Below are 12,746 nucleotides of genomic sequence, written 5' to 3'. Positions count from 1 at the left end.
GAAACAGCAGTGGACGCAGGGTAGGCTCATCTGGAACTTCCTGTTTCGCTTCTATATGTCGGGGATTCTTCACGATTTGCAGAAGCATACTGATATTTGTTTTATATTGCCCTTTTAAATCACTTTAAGAGAATGCCACGTACTCTGTGTGTTTTATATATCAGCACTATAGTGGGATTACGAAAATGAAATGACTTTCTCAGATTGAGAAATAAATGAATTGTGTACTGGCTGTACTGAATGCTATCCATAACAATCTGTCTTAGGTTGAGTTAACCTAGCTCTATCAGTTTGCTGTTCTCAAAACTTTGCGGCATTTCATGTAATATTTTCTCGTTCCTAAGAAATTTCACAAATATATTTTTGATGCTACGTCGCATAACCTAGACTCGATCGATAATCACCCGATAATTAGCTGAATCTCCATCATCTCCGTCCTTATGAATCGGGCATGCATTTACAATTTTCAATCAATCTGGAAATATACCTGTTGCGAACGCTTTCTTGATTCTCTGATAAAATTGGACATATAACGTCTTCAACAAAATCTAGTCACATTACCTTTTTTATCAGAACCGGAAGCTAGATTTTTATTTTCAGTCTCACCATTATTTCTTTAGCCTCGTTAGCAGTATCAGTGTTCAGTGCCTTGGAGTTTCCAACATTAATCGCGCCTAGAAAAGTAGCTGCTCTACATCATCAATACAATTGTAATTACTTCTTTGGGTGAATTAATTAAGTAATCAAGTTTCAGCGACGCCATAAGAAACACCAGTAGAAAGTATGTTCAAATTATATGTTTCAGCAGACTTTCACATGTCAGATGTTTCAATTCGTTCCAAACTTTTGGGAACCAAGACTAATTTTAGCGAATAAGTGTCCATATTATTTAATTTCCGCTATCCTTCTTTAAATGTCATGCCTAATTTGCAATTTTTTTAATCTTGTAAATATACTCGCAACACGAGTTTTGACGAATGAGCAGAACATAGTACTAGTTTTCTGTAATCTTCTTAAAAAGCGTTTTCTTTTTCCAAAACCTGCGTCTTTTCCTTCTTTCTCGCCACATTAACCTCATTGGAAAAGTCTCGTCAAAGCCCTCCATAAGCTTGTTGAAGAACGCATCAGAGGTATTACTCGGGTCACTGGTATTTCTTGTGCATCTCCGTTTGTGAGGGATGTAAGTGAATAGGGCATTTCCAATTATTTTTAGTTAATCGTACGAGTCGCTATATAAAATTTAGGTTTATCTTTCTTGTGATGAAAAAGGTCAAAACAGAACTAAGGAAGGGGATCGCTTATGTAGACAGCAAGCTGACCAGCCGTGCTAACTGGGAAGAAAGGAGGCGGTACAGTCGTGACACAGATGTCAATTAGCGTTTCACTATCTCATGTTGGGTTGACTCCGTAGTCATACCTACGCATTATTAGAGTTGTCAGACGATCCCACCACCAGCATAAAGTTGTAGGAGTTGTCGGACGATCTCGCCGCCGCCACCATTTGTCGGGGTTGAAGGTCGTAGAGAGGAACTTGGGAGGAACTAGGCGTACAGGGTTTATTTACAGTAATTACATTTTAAAGAAGAGATACATTTGCATAGTCTAGCGTGACTCCCAAATGGAGCACGCCAGACGAGCATACAGCACACAGCTTACGAGCACGCTCACGAGCACGAGCGCTAGCAGCCGACAGCAGCTGCTTATAAACACTCCATTGGTCCCTAATTCCCTAGGTGAGGGGAAAACGGCAGTTCACCGCTGATTCGCAGCGTCAAACTTCAACGCAGTGGACCCGCCGGTTGTCCATTATCTTGAGTCTTGAAAGGCGCGTTGGTTTCCCGAGCTGACCCCCGCAGCGCGGCCACCGGTTGCCCATTGTCTTGCGCCTCTAAATTCCAGAGCTGCCTTTCTCCTGTAGTCGCCACGAGTGTCAGCAGACTGTGACGAATCCTGGGACCCACGTACCGCAAAGCACCCTTTTGTTAGGGTAGCTCTTCTTGCTGCCAAGAGAGACCATGAAGACCCAGCAAATCAACCAACAATACGTTGGGCGCAAAACGTGGCCCGCCCTGCTGCCCTCACTGATTCTCCGAACGAGGCACATAGTGGACTTACGCTGCCGTAGTCCGCAGTTCTCTGAAGGAAGTTCATGGTCGGTTAGCGCTGTCGTCCTCGCTGGTTCTCTCAAGGGCGCCACCACTGCGGGTCGATCGAAGCACGTTTTGTTTTGCAGAGCAGTACCCCTGCAGGCCGATCCTAACAGCATGCCGAGGAGCTTACTTATTCGGTAATATTTTGAACGTGATTTTTCGTACGGCATGTCTCTGTTGAGGCTTTCCATGATCGAGAGGAAAAGAGCTGTGATGCTGTGGTAACCAGGTGTCTCCGTCAAATTAAAAAAGCCACTTTGCTTCCGGTAGGTAGGCTCAGGAGAGCTACAACGATTGTTGTTGACATAGGCATCGCAAAGCATTCAACCTCTTTGCCTGTAATTGCGAGATTACCGATTGCTTCTTCACGCGTTGATTTTTAAAATACATCGCAATGTCATCAGCTCTTTTATTTGCCGTACAAGGCTAGTGCATGAGTGGTTTTCAATGTAAGGCGAATTTTCATCCGGGAAGCAACACGTCTCTGTAAATAGCACTACGTCAAAGCTCACGCAGATTGACCCGAACAAGTGAAGTAGTTCATCGTGCGTATTTGAAATAATGCCCGTTTTTACATGAAATACCTAAAGCTCGTCGCAGAATTCTCGAAATGGGGCTTACGAAAAGAGTGTAGGTCATAATAAATGCGCAATACAGCAGAACAATCTTTGGTTGAAGGGCTCAACAACAGATAGGGCAACGGCACATTTATTCAGTGTGTCCGGTCATCTTCTCTCGATCATCGACGCTTACAATGCACAAGGCTGGAGAGACTTCATCCCTCCTAGTAAATATTTTGCCCCCAATGTGGACTTGACGTGAGTCCTCTCTGCTTTTAAATTGGCGTGTTACAAAACTGCTTGCTCTGAGGAGTTACCGTAGTTGCTCCAAAATGGACCAAAATGAAAATAGGTCAAGCCATTATAAGCGTCGAGAAATAAAAAGATATGATTCGATGATAGGTCGACCAAAGGTTCAAAACAAAATAAATATATTTTCTGTAAGCTCGGCTACTTAATTTCGCCTAATCCATGCCGCAAACTGCATCCTTGTCGAAGCTACGACCGGAGCCATCTCTCCGGATGCATCGCAGACGTGCTCGGTACCCGAACTGGTTTTACGACGGGCGAGATGGAGAAACATCGTGAGCTCGGTACTTTTGCTAGCTTTGTAAACCAATACAGGTCGACATGAAACAATTTACAAATAGAAGATGTTATAGAGATCAGCCGGAGGTGTGCCGTTTCACTATGATACTTTCCACGCTTTGCAAAGAACACTGCAAAGACATTCTTCAGCAACGGTGGTGCACTACCAGACTACCTTAATTGACTTTGTAGTGTTTAAATACTCCTTTTTCAGGGATTTTTCAAGATTATCTAGAATGTACTATGGGATGCCGTCTTTCCAAGGCGTAGTGGCGGCTCACATTTGTTACCATACGGCTGCCATCTTACCATAGTAAAGAGTGAACAGATACATAAGGTAGCGCCAGTAGGCTACCACTATAGATGTCTGCAGAAGGTTCTTGTAGTGGCTGGGGGAAGAAGGCTCGAGTCTTACTGCCTCATAAGCTATTCGTCGTTTCAGGAAAATAGTTAACACGGTGTCCTGAACCTTGTGGTGCCCGTTTACGATCCGGTAGTTTCTCAAACGAGCGTATCTGCATGCGGCTCCTGCTTAGAGGAAGACACAAAAGTGCTAACGTGCTTTTACTGTGTTATCTAGCCTCTTTGTCTGTCGTCAAATATTTATGTTGTCATTTGCTGTGCACTATTTTTCTTCTGTTACATGTGTAGCACGTCGTCGCATCCACTCAGTTTATTACGCCTCCAGCACCTTGGTCGTACTGAGCAGGCGCAGCTATTTATCTATCTATCTTCTTTATCTATCTATCTATCTATCTATCTATCTATATGTCTATCTATCTATCTATCTTTATCTATCTTACTCCGGCCCAACTCGACGAACAATTGCGCCTGCTTGATCAATTCTGATTTCCCTTTGATCGCCGCCGAACCTTCTAAGGCCAGACGACGACTGTCTTTCCCACCACTGACACTGGCGCTCGTGCTCTTCTGAAGCAGTGACCTTGCCGAAATTCGACTGTTGTGGCGACGGGTTACTGAAGACCAGGTTACCGACAAGCCCATCTGTGGCATCGTTCAGCCATCAAGTAGCCCAAGGTGTAGCCTCCTCGTTCTTCTTAAGGATAAAGACACTTCCATCAAATTTCCCACCGACAATGGTCAATAAAACATCATGCGAAAAGACGTCCATAATAGACTATATCGATTGAAGCGAAAGAAATGGTTCGACGTCAAATATACTTATCTGGTAACCGAGGACAAACTTAATGCATTTAACAGAACCTTCAAGTAAAATCTGGTTTACCCACCATCCTAAATAAACATGCACCCTACTAACCCAGAACTATAAATATATATAGCAGTGACGCGTGTGCATTGCAGAAACACAATCCTTGCTATTTCTCTCTCGAAATAGTTTAATTTTTTTCAAAATGTTACAGCTTGCGCGAGAGTACATGTCTCACCAAGTAATAAACTGGAAATGATACTCCTGTGACCTTTTGTATCCAAGAAGAAGGTAAAGAATTACGACGGCTTCTCTTATTCTGAAATAATTTATTTTTGCCAAGGACTAAGAAAACTCATTCGCTGGATAAACAAAGTACTCACTTTCGGCGCATTGCCACAAGGAGGAAGAAAGCCATACAAATGCCACGGGTATCCACAAATTCATTTCCGCACGTCTATTATGGGACACTAGAAATGCGCAGAAAAGATAAAGTATTGAATTAACAAGATATTCCGGGTAGTCTGTGGAAAAAAACCGGCTAGATGGTTGGGCCTTATATATACATTTATGCGATTTAGAGGTGTACGCAGGAACATTTACATACTACTGAGCCATAGCATCACTGCAGAAGTAGTGAAGTCTATAAATGTGATACACAAGAACCACTCAAAATTAAGAAAATGTAGGCATGGGAGAATTCACATGAAAGACATTGTAGTTAGCTAGCCACTATATATTTCATGAACTTTTTTGAAAGCACAATATTCACGCCACTAGAGGGACATGCTGTTTTATAGCCGCATTTTCTAACCCCTTACGCAGGCCGTAAATCACTCCTTTAGAGAAGTAAAGAAAGGCATTTGACCTTAAAATACACTATTTCGGAAATACTTTGCGTAAATAAGCACTTGAATGCGTTAGGCAGAAGCGAAGTTATTGGCGATCAAAGATCACCTCTGGTCCCTTTCGCTGTACTCGCGGCCCTTCTTCAGTGCCTTGCACATGGAAGGCTACGGTGGAGCGGGGTCGTTCCCAAGACGCTCAGCCTACTAACCATCACAATGGCGCGCAGTACAAATTATAGTTTGTATATTCACGTAGATGGCGGTCACAAGTGCCGATTTCGGCTCATGGTCCACTTCACTGTGTCTCTTCCCTTTGCTTAGCCAGAGTGCATTAGATAGCTGTGCGCGACTATTTTCGCACCAAGTGACATCAGTAGCACGCTTCCTTTTTGCACTTACCTCTACGGCAATCATACAATTGCCGAGGATCGAACAAACTTCATCACTATGTTCGCTCGTGCGATCGACCTTGGCCTGCGGCGTACGTTCCGGTGGGCCTTCATCGAAGCCCGAGTCAATCAGCCAAACCTCGGCTCCAACCTCCTGACCCATTTGGATCTGGATGTCAGCACGCGCCGCCATCATGATTGACAGCAAGACGCGGGCCTGCATTCCTCGCTTTCTGTCGGCTGTCGCTCGTACTGGCGTCCGCACGCTGATCTTAGCGTGCCCGTGTGCCACATATATAGTAGACATTCCTGAGGTCACGAGGACCAGCAATTTAACTCAGCCATTTGAGCACAGCGTAACACACCACATTGTCCAGCTGGCCATTATTCTCCATTCGTTCCACACTTGGGCCTCCCGACTCCATCTGATTCCAAAAAAGGAACCGTGTGACTGGTGTCGGGGTGGCGACTACAGGGCGCTCAACGCTAACATGGTCCACGATATCTGTCACCTTCCACGCATTCAAGATTTCACAGGCCACTTGCAAGCATGCAAGACCGAATCCCCGTTCAGCCTGCCGATATACCGAAAACGGCCATTGCTGCCACGTTCGGCTGGTTTGAGTATGTGCGCATACCTGTTCGGCTCCGGGACGCAGCTCCAACATTCCAAAGTTTCATTGGTGAAGTAACGCGCGGCCTCCATTCTATATTTGCCGACATCGACGACATCCTCGCCGCGTGTTCCACACCACACGATGATGAGCGTCCCCTGCTCTGCCTGACGATCCCTCGGAACCATGCATGCTTCACCGGCTGACGTGCAGTTGTGGAGTTATACGGACGCTTGGTTGTTTACTCAGGCGACTAAATGATCGTCTCCTGAGACTTACCGGACAAGCAACTACGTTCCGCATCATCGACTTTTCGATCGCCCAGAAATGACAGCGAGACGAGTGCCGGACCGGATTACGACTGGACCTGGCGCCGTTGGTGACGCGTAAACAATGACAGCTCACTTCAAGACAATGCCGCTCTCCGGCAAACGTGAAGGCTAGTCTCCCAATCCTGACAGACTGATCGTAACGAAGAGGCCACTAATTGATGAAAGGGGCCATTGTCGAGGACTCCCGTGGGAACCGTTTCGACATTAGGTTCAATCGCCTCCCCGTATGCGGAGGCAATTGTGCAACGTGGAGGCGGGACTCCGGTAAAAAGGTGGGAGGCTGGTGGCGGGATATTTTGAACGGATTGGCGTTTGTGTTTGGCCAGGAAGAACAGTGAAGTGAAAGGGCGAAATAAACGGAATAAAAAGCCTATCTGCGCGGCTGTGGGACGTGGCTCGGACATGCAAATACTTCAGCATGTAGTGTACTTCGATATCATCTAAATTTTGTATACTTTTTCTCATCTTTGAACGTCGCTCGGCACCTTTCTCCCGGCACTTGGCATGCAAGCATCCATGCAACCTCCGTAGCCCCACGGACCCCCCGCTTCGTAACGCACCTCTGGAAACTCTTCCAACGCCTATAACAATTCGGCCTGGCTGTCAACCTTCAGAATTACGTCTTCGGGTCTCTCGAGCTCCATTTGCTAAGTCCCCACATCTCGGCTATGGCAAATCGTCCTTCGCCCTCTCATGTCCAGTCCGTGAAAGACTTCCCAGCACGCCCTACCCTATGCCAGCAGCGGGAGTTCCTGGGCCTAGGAAATTTCTCCCGCCACTTTATTCCGCACTGCGCCAAACTTCTGCGCCACCGACTGACCTTCTTTCCGCAACTAGCAGCTCCTCATCCGCGAGGTCCTACTCTTACGAAGCTCAAGCTGCTTTCAGGGCCGTACAGCAAGCCATCGCCGATTCGGGGCTTCTCATGCATCCGAGGACTAACCTGCAGACTCGCATCATGGTGAATGCTTCCAGCGGCACTATTATTCAGCAGAAAATTCACTCTGTCACTGAGTTTCTTCTTTCGGAAGCTCCAATCTGTCGAGACTCTACGGCGCTTTCGGCCTTGAGCTGCTCGCCATTTACTCCACCATGCAGCATTTCGGACACTTCTTCGAGAGCCATCCATTTTACATTCTAGCTCATCACAAACCTCTCGTGTACGTCTTTTCTACGAACCCTTCCTAGTACATCGCATGTGAACTTCGTCGAAGGGCTTATATATCGGAGTTCAGAACGAATATCCGACATATCAAAAGTACTCACACAGAGGCAGCTGACACAATTTCAGACATCACCTCCCTCAGTACTTTTACATCTGCTTTGGCCTGGGAACGTCTAGCTTCGCCGCAGATGAAAGACTCTGAGTTGCAAACGCTGCGTAGACAACCCGTACCTTCCGTCCGCAATTTGTTCCTCACCCGTTTTTACCTGGCTCACCCTGGCGCGACATGTCAGTGGCTGCACCTCGCCCCTTCTTTGACTGCCTTTTGTCGTGTGCTTTTTCAAGTACATTATGACATATGGTACCCCAGCGTCCGAGCCACGCAACGCCTTCTTACGCAGCGGTAAGTCTGGCCGAACATTAATACATATCCCTGGTGCCTCGCTTCCCGGACCGCCAAAGTGATCCGCCACACAAAGGCTCCCACGCGTTTGTCGTTTTTTTTTGCCACCTGACTCTCGTTTGACCACGTTCATCTTGATTTCATTGGACTGCTTGCACCCTCTCACGACTGCCGGTACATTCTGACAATTATTGGCGGCTTCACCCGTTGAACCAAAGCTATGTGCATTCAAGACATCACTGTGGAAACAGTTGCCATAGCCTTCGCTTCAGCATTGGTTTCCCGCTTCTGATACCCCAACATTCTTACAACGGGATGCTGTCGTCAACTTGATTGTGCTCTCGTCCTTCAACTGCCTGCATGGCACTAAGCACTGCCGTACCACGCCATACCATCGCTGTGCCAACGGCGTGGTTGAGCTGCTCGATCGCCAGCTCATGGCTGCCCTCGCTGCACGCGTTGATTGAGAGCACTGGTCGATCACCTTCCTATGGTTCTTCTTGGCCTACGCGCCTTCATTCGTTGCGACCTTGGCTGTTCAGCAGCTGATGTCTTCTACGGTGCACGACTGCGCCTAACTGAGCACTTGTTCGTTCCTTCGGTATGTGATACGTGATATGTTTACATATGTGCCGCTCTTCAACGAACGCCGTTCAGGCGGACATGGATCACTGTAAGATGCGGGACTGGTTAGGTACCAAAGTTAGAAAAACTCTTTGACGCCTACTTAAAACACTGGGTGTGTTCCACTTGGTCTGTGCCGGTCTTGACTGAAGCTCTTTGACGCCAAGTCGTGTCACCGGATAAGGGCGAGTAGATGTGTGCCGCTCTTCAATGAATGTCTTTGACTCCAGCTTGGGTAATTATGTATGAGTTATTGAGAACATGCACACTTTTATGAAGTCCTAAATTTCTCCAAGAGTAAGCTCAATCATACCCATGTCACGAGGGATCCCCAAGGACACCAACCTAACGCATTAGCAGGCTGCGCCACAATTGCTGTGGGCAGCGCCACCTCTACATGGAGATGCCTGTCATGCCGGCCACTCTCCTATTGCTCCCTCCCCGAGCCGCTGCAATTTTCTGGCTTTCACCGACGTGACGATAACTTCTAAAGCTACACTTCGCAGGCTGCACTGCAGAAAGGCATTGCGCAGAAACGTATTGTGTGCGACTATGAGAAAATTATCATTCATTTGGATTTACGTACCACAAATGTAGCATTCAATGTGGAAATTTCAAGATGGAATCGAGATAATACATCAAGTAAAATAAAAACGCTTCAAATGTTTATTTGTTCCAAGACGATGTGCATATACCACAGCCTTTCGGACTAACGATGGCATCAGGAATTATTTTAGCAAAAATAAGAGGCATCAACACAGAATTATCACAGATAGTTTTATGAAGATGATCCTTAGAAACTGATCAAGAAAGAAGAGCTTCAGAAAGGGATCGAGCGCGTACATTCATATGATGGCAGCAATATGAGTTTTAGATATTAGCATTAATTCACTGTATCAAGAAAAAGACAACAGAAATACCGATACCCAAGCTCTAAAGGAGGAACAGGACAGTTCCTCTATCAGTTTTTTATGTCTCCAGTCACAAAAGAAATCGCTTGAATGGAAAAGACAAAATTTCACAGGGAGCACATCCCAACTTCAATACATTACAAGAGAGCGGCTTTGTGTTCTACCAAGTAGCCACTGCCTCTCTGTGGCTTACATCTCCAGCGTGGTTCGAAAATTACAGCTTGATAATTTTTGTCCGCATAATCTCTACAAAATCCTTCCTGTGGTGATCTTTGCTACTTCTAAATTTCAAAACAGGCAAGACTGTGATCACACTGACATTGTGCTGCATGCACTGCTCCAAAGGTTTCACCAGAAAACTTAAGTCTCATGCGATAAGGCCTGCACATTTCTTAAGGCCATACAATAGTCTAATGAGTTATTTTGTGTAGTAGAAGAGGTCACACTTAATGTTAATGGAAGATTACTTTACCAATAGCAGAATTTTCTTTTGCATCCCTGACCAGAGCCCCCAGACAATATTCACAAATTATTTTCACTTACTACACCAGATATATAACATCCAACTAGTGAAATTTCTGCCATATCTAGAGTCGGCAAAAAGGGCTTTGGCGACAAGCACACTTTTTGCAGCAATATCTAGGCGCATTTTGTGTTCACACAACTGTTGTGCTGGCCTCAGCTCACTTCCATTAATGGCTTGCGACAAGCAAAATTATGTTGAACTGTTGACGTTGCTTCTATCAGAAAACGCAAGTATTCCTGTTTTGAGCACTTTCTCGAGTCCACATAGTGCAATTATTGTGTCTATTACATCATTGCAATCAGCACTTCTCCGTACAAAAAACAAAAACTGATTCTATCGGATCACTTGCGAACTTCCTCGTAAGTACAAAGAAATTACACTCATTCAATAAAACTGCATGTTCAGAAGATTGGCCAGTGGTGAAAACAATGGCGTGATAGGTCTCCTTTCTAAGAAAGTTCTTTGATGTGCTTGCTTGTTGGATGATCTCAATGTACTCCAGAAAATCAAATTCCAGCGAAAGTAGTCGAGGATCTTAAGCGTCTGCACGCTGCCTTTTGTCAGGGTTGTATCGGTTGATGGCTTGCAGACAGTTGCTGGAATCCAGTAAAAGAACCACCGGTTCATGTTCGTCATAAACTCTTCTGTGCGCCCCACAGTGGCAAACTTGGTATGACAAATGTGCCTTGCATGATCTTTCAAGAAGCTCAATGCAGCCAGGACAGGAGATGCAAAAGTTTGGATGGCTGTCCTTACTCCTGTCTGAATAATAGTTCTGTGGTATAAATGCTTTCTAATGTGGCACGCTTCATCGATGCGTCTTGTTGCATTTTATAAAGCAGCTTCAGATACACCGAAGAAATTTATTGCTTACCTTTCATTTATTCTGATAGGAAGTGAAAACTGATGTTCTCGATTATATGACTTCGCTCAAAGGCCAGAAAGAGGCGTCTTGAAGTGTCAGCTACGTGGCCTAGCCGAGTTTTGTATACGCCATATGGACAGCGTCTTTACCACTGAAACGGTGACTTATGATTTTCTGTTACTAAGCGCACAATTTTATACCCCGCCTGTTCTTTTCTTTCGATAGTCTCTGTTACTCTTTTCGCAAGTAATTCTCCAGAGCATCCCTTCATAAAACTATCCTATTGGAATCTTGAACCTTGCAACCATTCCCCACAACAAGAAGCAAAGAACGGAATTAGCAAGCTGGCTTTCGGCGTACTGGCAAAAGATGGCTCATCTCACCACTAAATTTAACATATTTTAGAAAGTCATTGCACTGCTTGTGGAATAGAAGTTTCTGCCGGATGTGCACCTCATTTTACGACGAGACTGGGCTGTTTTGATTGGCGAGTTCTAAGGCTTTCCAGCTGAGCACTCTGCCTTTCCTTGACAAGTTCGCGAAACCCCACTTCACTTAAGAAGCTTCCGAGGTACTTTTTCAAAGTATTTCTACTTAGAAAGGAGAGAAGTTTCACTGATCTGATGTGCTCGTATGATTTCGCAGTGAGGCGGCCCATAAACCTGCATTGCCCGATAGCCGTTCTGATCATGTATGTTTGGTGCCTTTATAGTTTATAACTTGATCAAAGATAAGTCTTTCGTTAGTATGCGGTGGTTCCGAGTGCTTGACCACGTGTAGAAACTTGTTAACCTGGAATTCTTCCTTCAGTCGCTTGAGTTCCTTGTTTTAAGCGTCAACAGTATAAAAGAGGTTTTTAGTCTGTGCTCTTCAAAGCTTTTCTTTCTTGCGCCCTTTTCGCGTTTTAAGAAAACAGCCGACGACTTCCGCTCGGCAGTCTACGTCCGAAACGACCTCGTGGCTTTCCCGGCCCTGTCAGGAAGTGGCAGACTGTCTTCATCAAATCGCTATGTGCCATTCTGGCTGGCAGGCGACATGAAGCATTGCTGAGCGACATAATATGGAACAGTGTTGGTGCCAGGCTCGGGAATATCCAAGCCGACTACAGCCGTTCCCTCAGACAAGATTTGCTAATTTGAATCCGAATTAATGACACTTTCAAAAGCGCTGGAAGGTATAGACTTTTCTGGCTAACATTACCGTTTCCGCTGCGTGATATTTTTGTTACTTTGCGGTTTGGACGGTGGTGGTCAAAAGTACAATGCGTGCCGAGAAAGACACAGGGCGCGCAACTACGCGTCTCTTTGGCTCCTATCACCATCCAGATGTCGCCATCGAAAAAAGAGAGACTGCTGACAGCTTAATTGTTCGATGTGGAATTCATTTGCCAGTCTTTTCTTCATACCCTCCTCAGCCGCTGTTCCCGGAGCCTTTCTTCTGTCGGTAACTCGTGCAAAGAAACCCCAGTTTACTTTTGGCGCTGGCTTAACGTGCAAAATGGCACGCAGGAATACCGCAAGATTGCTTGTTAAATCTTTGGCTTCTCTTATTAGAGCATGCATTGGCGAAGCAAAGAGCACACCGTGAAATGAAACAGCTGCAG

General features: G+C 45.6%; 1 long non-coding RNA gene across 1 annotated transcript in view; it reads right to left on the bottom strand.

Annotated features, from left to right (window-relative positions):
* LOC142586932 (uncharacterized) overlaps positions 1 to 12,746 on the bottom strand; it is an 81,426-nt gene that overhangs the window by 59,011 nt on the left and 9,669 nt on the right. Inside the window, exon 2 of the long non-coding RNA XR_012829302.1 lies at positions 4,850 to 4,936. This is a non-coding gene — a long non-coding RNA (uncharacterized LOC142586932). The remainder of the gene's footprint in view (positions 1 to 4,849; positions 4,937 to 12,746) is intronic.

Source organism: Dermacentor variabilis, chromosome 7, assembly GCF_050947875.1.
Source record: "Dermacentor variabilis isolate Ectoservices chromosome 7, ASM5094787v1, whole genome shotgun sequence".
NCBI lineage: Eukaryota > Metazoa > Arthropoda > Arachnida > Ixodida > Ixodidae > Dermacentor > Dermacentor variabilis.
The sequence above is the reverse complement of the archived record's forward strand: the minus strand, read 5'-3'. Positions and strand labels throughout refer to the sequence as shown.